This window comes from Schistocerca serialis, chromosome 7 (assembly GCF_023864345.2).
Source record: "Schistocerca serialis cubense isolate TAMUIC-IGC-003099 chromosome 7, iqSchSeri2.2, whole genome shotgun sequence".
Classification (NCBI taxonomy): domain Eukaryota; kingdom Metazoa; phylum Arthropoda; class Insecta; order Orthoptera; family Acrididae; genus Schistocerca; species Schistocerca serialis.
The window spans coordinates 198,146,948-198,161,920 of NC_064644.1; positions in this window are offsets into that span (position 1 = coordinate 198,146,948).

Below are 14,973 nucleotides of genomic sequence, written 5' to 3' on the forward strand. Positions count from 1 at the left end.
CTGGAATTTAAAGAACATAAATTAAAAGTTTTACGAAATTACTTCTTTGTTTCTCTGGATGTTTTGGAAAAATACTTCAGATACACGTCACGGACATGTTTTATTACATTCATCAGATCAATAACAAGAAAATGAATGGAAATCGTTACTTTAACCTCGTACAGTTTTGCGAAAGGCTTCATATTAGCGAAGTTGCTAAATTTCAGGCAAAATCTTTTGTTAGCCATAACTCCGTAATTAAATGTTTGCGGACCTATGTTTATATATACTTTTTTCTTTAATGTAAAATAACATTAAAATATTTGCATATCTTCGTGAATCATCCTATACAGGAATGACGTCAATACCTCGTCAAAATCTGGAAACTTAAACAAAAAATTTTGACTGATGTGATGAAGCCCTACGTGCAGGAGAAAAAAAATATTCTGTTAACTGACACGTAGAGCAGATAAACAAATCCACAGCTAAACGACGGCATTTTTCAAGATGAAGAAGAATTACCATTGTGCCGTATGAAAAGGATTCCTCCCAAACACGTGATGTCTATTTTTGTTGCCAGGAAAAGAGTTTGATCAAAAAACTTCAAAACTGCTCTTATCTGACCGAGAGAGAAAACTAAGTCACATCCAGAGAAAACATGAAAATACACTCCATTTTACATCAGATATCTTCACCAGTATTTGGTGAAATGATGTGTCACATGTACTTTGCTTCCAAACTGTGCGATGAAAAGAGAGCATTTTATGAATGTGAACTGGAAAAACTTTAAATTAACTACGCAACTGGAAAAATTAGGCATTTGTCACGTGAGCATAATTCCGAGAAAATAACAGTTCCCCCGTTTTTACGACGAATATCACCCTGTCACGTGTAAATCATGAACTGTAAAGTAATAAAAGTATCTAATGTAATATGAGGTTGTCGTTTGCATCTGGTAATTCCTTCTTGGAAATTTATTCCAAATGTCAAATTTTCCTTTGCCTTTTCTTTTCATACTTTTTATGAAAATATTAAGAAGTACACAGAGACAAAAAGTCACAGGGTAGTGACACACACGTACACAGGTGACGGCAGTATCGTGTACACAATGAGTAAAAGGGCAGTGCACTGGCAGAGCTGCATTTGTACTCAGATGATTCAAGTATGGACTACGGCACGCGGATTGATAGTTAGAGCTACACACATGGGGCATTCCATTTCGGAAATCGTTAGGCAGTTCAGTATTCCGAGATCCACAGTGTCAACAATGTGATGAGAACACAGACAACGTCGTCGACGATCATTTAACGACCGAGAGCAGCGGAGTTTCCATGGGATTGTCACTGCTAACAGACAGGCAACAGAGCGTGAAATAACCGCAGAAATCAATGTGGGACGTAAGACGAACACATTCGTCAAGACAGTGTGACGAACTTTTGCGTTAATGGGCTGTGGCTAACTGTTCAGTTACTTGGAGAAAATTTGCAGCCATTCATGGTCTTCATGTTCCCTAACGACGATGGAATTTTCATGGATGACAATGCGCCATGTCACAGGGCCACAATAGTTCTCGAGTGAATGCTATGGCCAGCCAGATCGCCTGTCATGAATCCCATCGAACATTTATGGGACATAATTGGGAGGTCTGTTGGTTGCCAAACTCCTGCACCGGCAGCGCTTTCGAAATTATTGACAGCTATAGAGGCAGCATACCTCAGTATTTCTGCAGGGGACTTCCAACGACTTGTTGAACCCATGCTACGTCGAGCTGCTGCACTACGCAGGGAAAACAGAGGTTCGACACGACATTACAAGGCATCCCATGACTTTGTCAGCTCGAAAAAAGTGACCAACGACACAAGCGAGACCGTAGCGTATGAACGCAAGGCCAGAGGCTAATAAAACTAACTTCACGAATCGGAACGTATCAGTTAAGATGCAGTCCCAACTCAAACAACAATAGTGGCAAAAAGCATAGAAGACACACAAAGACGCTGCATAAAGATCCACCAATCATACATCAACTCGCAAGTGAGATAAATGAAGGAGACACAGAAGAGAACTGTACCACAGAGTCAGAAAACGAAATTAAGCACGCAACACACCACCCAATCCTTACGTATTAAAGCAAAGGTCATGGCTGTAAAATTCCTCACACAAGACAAAATAAGCCAACACAAAGAAACGTAAAAGAAAATACTAAAATGTGGGAAATAATTAGGGTAGTTAAATAATAACCCATTCCAAGAAGGCCATACAAAAGCTCAAATAAAAAGAGACACAAGGAATCATGTAAGATACGCTAAGGAATCAAAACTGCACTATGAAAACATGACTAAGTCATTAATGCGTTCAACTGTCGCACATAATGTAAAGGAATGTAACATAAAAAGTCTTTTTCTTGGCACGGTTTCGGGTGGTCGTGCTAGTGAGTATCGCGAGGTGAGAAGTGAAACGGGCGTGTGTTGACTTCGAAAAAACTACTAGTTCGTTATATCTTGGGATACAGAATTATTCTCACTGTCTTATCTTTTTCTATTAGATTCTGTTCCTTGTGTACGCAATCAATTCAAACACGAAATTCGCTGTTTGACGAAAGCGAAAGAAGCAAATAAATCGTTACGTACACAGAAATGGAAGTTACTAAAATTCTATTCCAATAGTCACAAACTGTTTTAAAAATATAGCAAATTAGATTGACGTTCACTCTAGCGCATCTGCGACACTCATTCTAGTTGATAGTAGTGTTACTTAATATTAAAAGAAAATCAGTATATGTCGTAATGCTCACCACAGCACAATTAGGTTTATTTACCATAATCTCAGCTCATAGAAATGGCGGCTCTCTAGCTCGCAATAGACGTTTGCATCTATACAAGCAAATATCTGAATAATAAGTGAAAATTATTTTTCTTTTTCTGTCGTATTAGAGTCAGCGACTAAAATTGACTGACACAATTACCACGCTGCATCTCTGGCGTAGCAGTCCTCGGGTAACAGTCATTTCTTACTACTTCCTGCAAACATGACGTCTTTTTGACGTCATGCGCAGTATCGACGACGGCAGGAACTGTTATCGACATTTGTTAGAATTCCATACGAGCCTCTCACAATATTTCACGCACGCGAATCGGGGATTTATAAAAACAAGTGATTCTAGGAAGGATTGATTGTAATTATCGGTACAATTAAACGTCATATAATGCTTTGTTGACGGTTAATGCGTTTATATAAGAGTGCTCTATCAGGAGTGAGTTATCATAATCAATAATTTACTAATTAATCATGAAATACGCTTGTATTATAATTTGCGACATGCCGTTTAAGGTAACGGAGCACAGAAAATTTATCACAAACACGTGACCAGTATCACTAAATATCAGTTGATAACGCATCAACGAAATGAGGCTTCAAGAGATGCTATGATAACCAGGACAGTAGATAAATATCACACGATTAAGTGCTAAAGTAGTGGATAACGTCCTGGATACGGCTGTCGACAAATGAAGGTCTCATCTCGCCACATGTAAATATATACATTTTTTTCGCGTTAACGTTGTTAAGATATCCTGAGACTTTCTTATGAATATAATGCAGGTATGAAGGATGAAATAGATATTTAGCAATTTCCTAGTTTAAATTGCTGCTAATGAATCGAGGGGCATTAGCATTCAAATTCTTCTTTGTCACAAAGCCGATAGCCGACCATGCGGTCGTCGATAACGCGTGACGTCAAAATGACGTCACGTTTGTAGGAAGTGTTGTGAAATGAGTCTTACCCCTCGAACAACTATGCAAACATGTGAGCACTTTGATTGTTTGTAGGCAGTTTTGGATTTTAAAATATTTCGAAGTCTAGACTAAGAATTTTTCATATGTAGCGGGGACAGGGCAGCAAATCACACTTCTGTACGTTGGTTAGTTGCCATTGAAACAATATGATATTCGCATTGTGTTATTGTGCTGAGTAACTAATAAATGTAATGGTCTTTATTTACTGTTTCATTTAAAGCTCTCTGTCAATATATTTTTATTAATTAAAGCATCGCTATAGTGATAATTGTTGACTTTGTTAGTTTTCGGCGGACATGAAAGCGAAAGCGGACTCCTCCACTCTCGTCTCCCTCGACACTCATAACCCTTAGAGCCAAATGTTTCTTATAAAGTCCCAAAGACACGGAATTACAAGGCCGAACAAGGTACCATTGTGGAAGGAGCTACCTTAGCTCAGAGGATGAGAAGTTACATTTTTATTTTTGATGGAAGTTAATAATAAAAAAAAGTCATCTAAAGTTTTACTTTCTATCCTGACCTTTAATATCACCTCAGGCGTCGTATAAATCTGTGAATGTGCAGCCTTGGGCAATAAGTATGTCTATGGGAGTTGTGAATATGGGAAACTACTAACGAAGCCAGAACGTAAACATAGGTAGAGCTCAATATGCTACGCAAGATGTTCAAACGAGAGAATTAAATCAAGGAAAAAAGACCATGTTTGGGACTCCTCCATTTAAGAGTCGGCAGGGATCTACAGTTAAATTAAAAGCAGAGGAATTTAACACTGTACATTACAGCTTTGCTGTTGGCGCGCCAATGACTTCAGTACGCAAGCTACAGTACACACCAGGCTTTAGTGATAAGAGAAAGAGCTACGGAACAAGCGCCTTGTCTAGATGCTCCACTAGATGATTTCTTCGTGTCACTGGCTGCCGACAGCTGACCATCCTTGCTGACAAGTTACTGGAGTTGGCGACGGTTTGCCGATCCCAACCCCTCTTGGCTCGAAGCTCAATCTCCTCCTCCTCACAGCTTGCCGTGCCGGAGCACGGGAAACTTTACTTTGCCTTTGTGTTACGAATTTTTTCTCGTTCGCAATTTTCCGACAACTTTTTTATGAGAAAAATCTGTTCTATTATGAATGAAACCCAGCGCAGTAAGGGTAAACGAGTAGCCTTGTCGGAGGTAGAATTTGTACAGGACCAGTTGAGGAAACAGCATTCACCACTTAACTTAGCAAGTTATTATTAATTTATGAGAGGTACAGTCTGATCACGCCTGATTTGCTCTTTTCAAGTAACTGGGGCCCTTGTATGCCAGTCAGTGGACGTAATATTTAATATAGAAATAAATAACTCAAATAGATTTTAACTAGCTATAACAACATAATAAACTTTGAAAATTGATATGTGCAAATAGCTAATCAGTCACTGAAAGGCAGCAAAGGTATTCTCCAGCCGTGGAAATCAGTATGAAGGCAGAGTTCTTACGAGAGTAATAGTTCAAGGTCTGTAGCACACTGAATCGAATTTATTACGAAAGTAGCAGGTACATATAAGATATAAACAGTCATGACAGAATTGCATAAATTCTTTCATAACACGAATAACAAAATAAAGTGTTTGCTTTTCTGGGCGTAAATTGGTACAAAGGCATTCGCTATCATGTTGTGCTATTGCATTGTTAATACTTTGTCCAATCATTGTTCTTCCTAATTATCTCAAAAATTCGGGGCAGAGAAATAGCTTCCCACTCTTCTCGCACCGCAATTTTCAGCTCACATACGGCCTCAATTTGCCTTCCATTGCGATAAACAAGCTTGCAAGTAATTCCCAAATGTTTTCCATGGGGTTCATATCTGGGCTACTTGCACGTCAGGGCGAGACATCGATATCTTAATCTTCAAATCGCATTTCGGTTGCAGCAGAACATGTGCAGATGCTTGTTGAAATATTACACTTTCGTTCCACAGGTCCTCTTACATGCTAATCAATTTTGTCTCTAGTATCTCAGTGTACAAGCCAGAGTTCGTTGCAGTGTTCAGCCAAGCAATGCATGATTTACCTTTAGCGCAGGAAGCTGCCCAAGTCAGAAGACTTCCACCACCAAAATGTTTGCTCATTCATGCCTGCTGCTCTGTTCCCAAATAATGCCAATAATAATGAAATCCATCCAGTCCATTTAAACTGAACTTCTTCTCATCACTGAAGATCAATTTAACCCATTCTGAAGTCCACGGCATATGTTTTTCAGCAAACTCCAATGTAGCCTGTTTAAGTTCGAGTGCTAGAGCAGGTTTCTACAGCAGTTTCCTGAATGTAAGTTGTTTGTCATTTGACAAAATTTGTTGCAGAAGTCTGGCAGTCAGTGATAACTGTAAATCAGCAACAAGTTGAGAAGAATAACGGTTCGCGGCGCTTGCTTTGCGCAAAAAGAACCTTTTCGGTGCCTCAAATTATTTTCTGCCCTGCCCATATCTTCTGTTCTGTCCATATCATGCGCCCAGTCTAACGAAATTATCAATGACTGTACTTGAACGGTTCAACGTCTTGGCGATCTGACGATTAGAGAGTCCCATTTCCTTGTATGCATCGATTTTAGCTTTTTCATTTCATGATATCTATTTTCCGCGTGGCATTGTCACAATCATAGATAATGAACACGAAACACACTGTCACTAATGGTGTCCGTTTCCTGTCAGCAGTAGAGGCACATACGCACCCAATAACACCATCTGGAGCCTACTGCTTTTATACTGAGTTCCACCCTCTAGCACCTGAATCGTTGACGTCTTGTTACATACTGTACTACTGACATCAAATGCGGTACCATTTGACTGCATTTGTTAGTATACCGGATCTCATACTACTGTTTATATACTGTGCAAAAGTATTGCAGCGGACAATGTTAATTTTCCTATAAATATGCATTTCTTAATACCGATTTCCACTACTGTATAAGCAAACGACTGTCTAGTATTTTTCCGCAAATAACTTTCTCGTCTTCGCACCGACAACATTTCTATTCCTTCTACTTTATGACACCTATTTGTGTATTTAATCTGATCGGATCAGGGTCGCCGTAACTAGTCTTACGTCTGACTGTAGTCTTACAAAAATAGTGCTTTATGAATTTCAGTTTCATTAAATACACACACCAAAAAAAGTTTTGAATCACCCCGCTTCCCACAACCCCGGAAGATACACGTTGACTGTGGATATCGTATCACAGACACAGTCGCTTTGGATGTTCAGAGATGTCACTAAACCCGCCCAGAGATGTACACAACCATGCATGACCAGCGCCTATTAGACCTTTGGGGGTCCGACAGGAAATCAGTTTCAGTCATTCCACCAGGAAGGAGGTACATGGCTTGTGTTGCCTGTAGTTCAATCATGCCTAGACGGTCAAACCGCGGTTCGATCGCGTCCGCATTGTTAATTTGTGCCAGGAAGGGCTCTCAACAAGGGAAGTGTCCAGGCGCCTCCGAATGAACCAAAGCGATGTTGTTCGGAAATGCAGGAGATACAGAGGGACAGGAACTGCCTCGCTCAGGCCACCAAGAGCTACTACCGCAGTGGATGACCCCTACCTACGAATTATGGCTCGGAGGAACCGTGACAGCAACGCCATCATATTGAATAATGCTTTTCGTGCAGCCACAGGACGCCGCGTTACGACTCAAACTGTATGCAATAGGCTGCATGATGCACAACTTCACCCGCGACGTCCATGGCGAGGTCCATCTTTGCAACCACAACACCATGCAGCGCGATACAGATGTGCCCAACAACATGCCGAAAGGACCGCTCAGGATGATGAATGTCGCATATACCTTCCACCAGACAATCTTCGGAGACGTGTTTGGAGGCAACCTGGTCAGGCTGAACACCTTAGACACACTGACCAGCGAGTGCAGCAAGGATAAGGTTCCCTGCTGTATTGGGGTGGCATTATGTGGGGCCGACTACGCCGCTGGTGGTCGTGGAAGCCGCCGAAACGGCTGTACGATACGTGAATGCCATCCGCCGACCGATAGTGCAACCATATCGGCAGCATATTAGCGAGGCATTCGTCTTCATGAATGACAATTCGCGCCCCCATCGTCCACATCTTGTGAATGACTTCCTTCAGGATAATGACATCGTTCGACTAGAGTGGCAGCATTTTCTCCAGACATGAACCCTATCGGAAATGCCTGGGACAGATCGAAAAGGACTATTTATGGACGACGTGACCCACCATCCTCTCTGAGGGATCTACGCCGAATCGCCGTTGAGGAGTGGGACAGTCTGGACCAACAGTGCCTTGATGAACTTGTGGATAGCATGCCACGACGAATACAGACTTGCATCAATGGAAGAGGACGTGCTACTGGGTATGAGAGGTACCGGCGTGTACAGCAATCTGGACCACCACCTCTGAAAGTCTCGCTGCATGGTGGTACAACATGTAATGTGTGGTTTTCATGAGCAATAAAAAGGGTGGAAATGATGTTTATGTTGATCTCTGTTCCAATTTTCTGTACAGGTTCCGGAACTCTCGGAACCGATGTGATGCAAAACTTTTTTGGATGTGTGTAATTGTAATTGATTGACATACTATAAAAAACAATGATAACAGTAATAATAATAGTAAGAGAATGATTTTGAACAATTTTTGATATATCTAAGGTAGAGACAACTAAAAGTACTACACAATTATCTTTTTCTTGCTTTTTAGTGCATGGAGACAGGCTGCCTGATTCCTTCTTTCAAGTTTTAGCTGTGTGTTCAGTCCATTTTAGGTTCCTCGCTGAGGAATAAAAATTTATGTTTCCTCCTTTTATGGATAAATGTAAGAGCGATTTCTTACGTTCTGTGTTGTTGAACACAGAAAGCCCAATCAGAGTCGCATGATTGTTGGATTGATGGCTATTCTCAAGCTAATTGGTTTTGCGTATACATGTGGTATTTAGAGTTAGAGGAACTAATGACACATGACTGACCAACAATGATAAATCTACAGGACTTAATACTGAATCATATTGGACGCTGTATCGATTACGACTTTGTAGTTACACACATTAAGCATTGTAGAGGAACGGCTGCACTTCACGCAAAGAAAAGCCTGGAGTGCTGGGTTTGACAAACCAAATATCAAAGTCAGCATTATCAAAAGTACTAATAAAAAATCTAGAAAGCACATTTTCTTCGTCTTATACCTGTCCTTCAGGTTGGCTGTTATCATGCATTTAAGCAGGCGTTGTACAACAGTCTAATATATACAGTTTCGACACTCTCTGGTGTGAAAGTTGTTACAGGTTGACAGCTGAAGCATATATATATATATATATATATATATATATATATATATATATATATATATATATATATATATATATATATATTCAAGCTTATTCCGATGAAAGCAAGAGAATATAAAAACATATTTCCAGCGTGAGAAGCATATGTTTCTGTTGTTGTCTCTTATTATTATCATAGGCATCTTCTTTGACACATAAAACCATTTTATGGAGTGTAATGATTTCCCCGTTCTTACACTTTACTCGACTTTCTAACACACGAATATTTTTGTAAATGTAATTACTTTTCCTTGGAAAGCCAATGTGTTGAAGATTCTTGCCGTTTGTGGCTCAGATTCAGCAACAATTGTGGAACTGGTTTCTTATGTGCTGGGAAAGAGTTTTATTGCTTTTGGCATTTTATTATCATGTCTCTGTGGTTTTCCCTTCAGCTACAGTTATCGTGGCTTATTTGATACGTTAAATCATGTAGATCTTACATTCCATATAGGTTTCCTACATTCCACATCCACTAATTTGAAAGTATGGGGAACAAAACCCTCCTTTGCTGGGTGGGATGTACGACGTCTTCCTACAAAAGAACGGGCATTCTGGTATTTACTAGTAATTGTTTGTTATTAAAGGAAAACGACATTATTCAATAAATATCTGTAAGTTACAGGAGAATCGTAAATAAATTCTCCTTTAATGTATCGTTTCGTTCCTCCCAGGATCCGGAGGAAACTAAGAAATGACAAATGTGGTGTCATTTTTAGTTATTGTCAATTTTTATGGCACCACACAGACGCATACACTCCCTATTGTAAAAACTACGTTAGAAATCATTATAAACTTTAGTATTCGTACTTATTCTATATCGTATTCAGAAGTGTAGCTTGCTAGCTGCTTGGGTCGCTGCTTTCGCTGTGGGTAACAAAAACAAGTTAGTGTGTCGCGACTGTGGTAGTACTACGAAGTTTGCGGAAGTTTGTGATATAATATCATAATCTATTATCGATCATAGAGACAATGTCGACAGCGATACCTAACAGCAAACTCGTTGACCATAAGCTAACTTTATATCAAGTGAATACAATGCGTATGAGGGTTGTTTTGACAGTACTTTTAAAAAGACACTGAAGAAAAAAAAAATTTGTTTCTACTCACTTACTAATCTTCTCCAATAAATGTTATGTGTCTAGAGTAGTGTAGAAGAAGTTGTTTGGCACTACGTAAATTTGAATTTTTCTAATAAACCTAATGAGTTGCTCTCAACCTGGCGCGAATATGGTAGGTACCTCAACGTGAAATACCTGATCCGTTTTGCAAGAGCCGACATGCTAGGCCAGGAGATCAGTGTATTAAGCCTCTTATGAACTATAGTTTAGTTGCAGACAGTGACTACGTATGGTGAAAACATATTGGATTTGGTCGCGCTGCTGCTGTTAGCCACTCACTGGGAAATTATTTTGTGTGTTGCATGCATGTCGAGAAGCTGATTAATGTGGTGATGGATGTATTTTCACACGATCCAGCCAAGTGGAGCACTTACAGTAAAAAATAAACGGATTAGGTTTATAAGCTGCATTTACGTGAATAGAGTGCAACAGAATTATTTTTGGCTCCACAAACTGATTAATTCTAGGCAATAACTAAATTTATAGAATTACTCTGTACAGAACAATGTAATGTCTTATTCTGTAGTAATTAATAGCTCTCCACCGCACATGTTTTGAAAAACAATAATATACTCATTGTATTAATATTTACAGAGGGTGATTTTCCTAAGTGATAGTTGTACTCTATCGAAAACGAATAGCTGGCGAAATTTTACTCGTGTGCATTAATGGACTGAATTCGCAGGCAGTGTGTGATACCGAGGACTCATATTTGTGTGAGACGATAGCAGGCCGCTGTGGCCGAGCGGTTCTAGGCGCTTCGGTCTGGAACCGCGCTGCTGCTACGGTCGCAAGTTTGAATCCTGCCTCGGGCATGGATGTGTGTGATGTCCTTAGGTTAGTTAGGTTTAAGTAGTTCTAAGTCTAGGGGACTGATGACTTCAGATGTTAAGTCCCATAGTGCTCTGAGGCATTTGAACCATTATGAGACGATAGTATTTCAAAGTGCCAGTCGCCGCGTGCATGAAGGTAACGGTTAGATTGGGCTCTTTGTTTATTAGCCACGACTATGGATGATTGTCATAGATTATGCTCACAATGAAAGTCTTGAGTGTCCTCCCAGCCGATGAAGAATATACAGGCAGGCGTTGCAGCAAAGCATTGTACAGCAGGAGTACAGCTCCATGTGCCCTCTTCTTTACTGAAGATTTAGGCCTGAGTGTGTCTTAGCGTCTTATTGGGCAGCTTTTCGTCCTGACTATCGATTCATTTGTTACCAAATTTTGTTGCTCTTGCATAGAACCCTTTTTACCTGTTCTAAAGGAGACACACGCCAAAAATGTTAATTACGAAAACACGCCTGATCAACGCTTACTTTACCAAAACCTTTCTGCAGTCTGCAACGTTACGTCCTGTCAAGTAATAAATTTTGTGAGACCCCTGGAGCTGGCTCCTGCATTAAGCGTAAGTATTCTCATGACTGGATGCGATATTTGTTCAGTTATCAGTCACGTATTGCTCCATTTATATTCTTTGTATGGTAGCCTATACGGAATTTTAGGATAAATATTCCTTATGGAATGATACCTACATGAACTTTATTTGAAGTGCTACAGTTCCCTTTGTATCTGAATGTCTCTGCTTCGCTGTGTGCCATATATGGTTAGGATTGACTTTGTCCATAGTACGGCCACTTATCATAAAATATCGCTTCTATCACCGTGCTGTTCTAACGAAGTTCGCTCTGTTACAAATGTTACACGTATGTCGTAAATTATCCTCTTGTTCTATATGGGTGTTCATCTACATCTACATTACATTTATACTCCGCAAGTCACCCAACGGTGTGTGGCGGAGGGCACTTTACGTGCCACTGTCATTACCTCCCTTTCCTGTTCCAGTCGCGTATGGTTCGCGGGAAGAACGACTGTCTGAAAGCCTCCGTGCGCGCTCTAATCTCTCTAATTTTACATTCGTGATCTCCTCGGGAGGTATAAGTAGGGGGAAGCAATATATTCGATACCTCATCCAGAAACGTACCCTCTCGAAACCTGGCGAGCAAGCTACACCGCGATGCAGAGCGCCTCTCTTGCAGAGTCTACCACTTGAGTTTGTTAAACATCTCCGTAACGCTATCACGGTTACCAAAAAACCCTGTGACTAAACGCGCCGCTCTTCTTTGGATCTTCTCTATCTCCTCCGTCAACCCGATCTGGTACGGATCCCACACTGATGAGCAATACTCAAGTATAGGTCGAACGAGTGTTTTGTAAGCCACCTCCTTTGTTGATGGACTACATTTTCTAAGGACTCTCCCAATGAATCTCAACCTGGTACCCGCCTTACCAACAATTAATTTTATATGATCATTCCACTTCAAACCGTTCCGCACGCATACTCCCAGATATTTTACAGAAGTAACTGCTACCAGTGTTTGTTCCGCTATCATATAATCATACAATAAAGGATCCTTCTTTCTATGTATTCGCAATACATTACATTTGTCTACGTTAAGGGTCAGTTGCCACTCCCTGCACCAAGTCCCTATCCGCTGCAGATCTTCCTGCATTTCGCTACAGTTTTCTAATGCTGCAACTTCTCTGTATACTACAGCATCATTCGCGAAAAGCCGCATGGAACTTGCGAGACTATCTACTAGGTCATTTATATATATTGTGAAATGGTCCCATAACACTCCCCGTGGCACGCCAGAGGTTACTTTAACGTCTGCAGACGTCTCTCCATTGATAACAACATGCTGTGTTCTGTTTGCTAAAAACTCTTCAATCCAGCCACACAGCTGGTCTGATATTCCGTAGGCTCTTACTCTGTTTATCAGGTGACAGTGCGTAACTGTATCGAACGCCTTCCGGAAGTCAAGCAAAATAGCATCTACCTGGGAGCCTGTATCTAATATTTTCTGGGTCTCATGAACAAATAAAGCGAGTTGGGTCTCACACGATCGCTGTTTCCAGAATCCATGTTGATTCCTACAGAGTAGATTCTGGGTTTCCAAAAACGACATGATACTCGAGCAAAAAACATGTTCTAAAATTCTACAACAGATCGACGTCAGAGATATAGGTCTATAGTTTTGCGCATCTGCTCGACGACCCTTCTTGAAGACTGGGACTACCTGTGCTCTTTTCCAATCATTTGGAACCTTCCGTTCCTCTAGAGACTTGCGGTACACGGCTGTTAGAAGGGGGGCAAGTTCTTTCGCGTACTCTGTTTAGAATCGAATTGGTATCCCGTCAGATCCAGTGGACTTTCCTCTGTTGAGTGATTCCAGTTGCTTTTCTATTCCTTGGACACTTATTTTTCGATGTCAGCCATTTTTTCTTTTGTGCGAGGATTTAGAGAAGGAACTGCAGTGCGGTCTTCCTGTGTGAAACAGCTTTGGAAAAAGGTGTTTAGTATTTCAGCTTTACGCGTGTCATCCTCTGTTTCAATGCCATCATCATCCCGAAGTGTCTGGATATGCTGTTTCGAGCCACTTACTGATTTAACGTAAGACCAGAACTTCCTAGGATTTTCTGTCAAGTCGGTACATAGAATTTTACTTTCGAATTCACTGAACGCTTCGCGCATAGCCCTCCTTACGCTAATTTTGACATCTTTTAGCTTCTGTTTGTCTGAGAGGTTTTGGCTGCGTTTAAACTTAGAGTGAAGCTCTCTTTGCTTTCGCAGTAATTTCCTAACTTTGTTGTTGTACCACGGTGGGTTTTTCCCGTCCCTCACAGTTTTACTCGGCACGTACCTGTCTAAAACGCATTTTACGATTGCCTTGAACTTTTTCCATAAACACTCAACATTGTCAGTGTCGGAACAGAAATTTTCGTTTTGATCTGTTAGGTAGTCTGAAATCTGCCTTCTATTACTCTTGCTAAACAGATAAACCTTCCTCCCTTTTTTTATATTCCTACTAACTTCCATATTCAGGGATGCTGCAACGGCCTTATGATCACTGATTCCTTTTTCTGTACATACAGAGTCGAAAAGTTCGGGTCTGTTTGTTATCAGTAGGTCCAAGATGTTATCTCCACGAGTCGGTTCTCTGTTTAATTACTCCAGGTAATTTTCGGATAGTGCACTCAGTATAATGTCACTCGATGCTCTGTCCCTACCACCCGTCCTAAACATCTGAGTGTCCCAGTCTATATCTGGTAAATTGAAATCTCCACCTAAGACTATAACATGCTGAGAAAATTTATGTGAAATGTATTCCAAATTTTCTCTCAGTTGTTCTGCCACTAATGCTGGTGAGTCGGGAGGTCGGTAAAAGGAGCCAATTATTAACCTAGCTCGGTTGTTGAGTGTAACCTCCACCCATAATAATTCACAGGAGCTATCCACTTCTACTTCACTACAGGATAAGCTATTACTAACAGCGACGAACACTCCACCACCGGTTGCATGCAATCTATCCTTTCTAAACACCGTCAGTACCTTTGTAAAAATTTCGGCAGAATTTATTTCTGGCTTCAGCCAGCTTTCTGTACTTATAACGATTTCAGCTTCGGTGCTTTCTATCAGCGCTTGAAGTTCCGGTACTTTACCAACGCAGCTTCGACAGTTTACAATTATAATACCGATTGCTGCTTGGTCCCCGCATGTCCTGACTTTGCCCCGCACCCGTTGAGGCTGTTGCCCTTTCTGTACTTGCCCAAGGCCATCTAACCCAAAAAACCGGCCAGCCCACGCCACACAACCCCTGCTACCCGTGTAGCCGCTAGTTGCGTGTAGTGGACTCCTGACCTATCCAGCGGAACCCGAAACCCGACCACCCTAGGGCGCAAGTCGAGGAATCTGCCG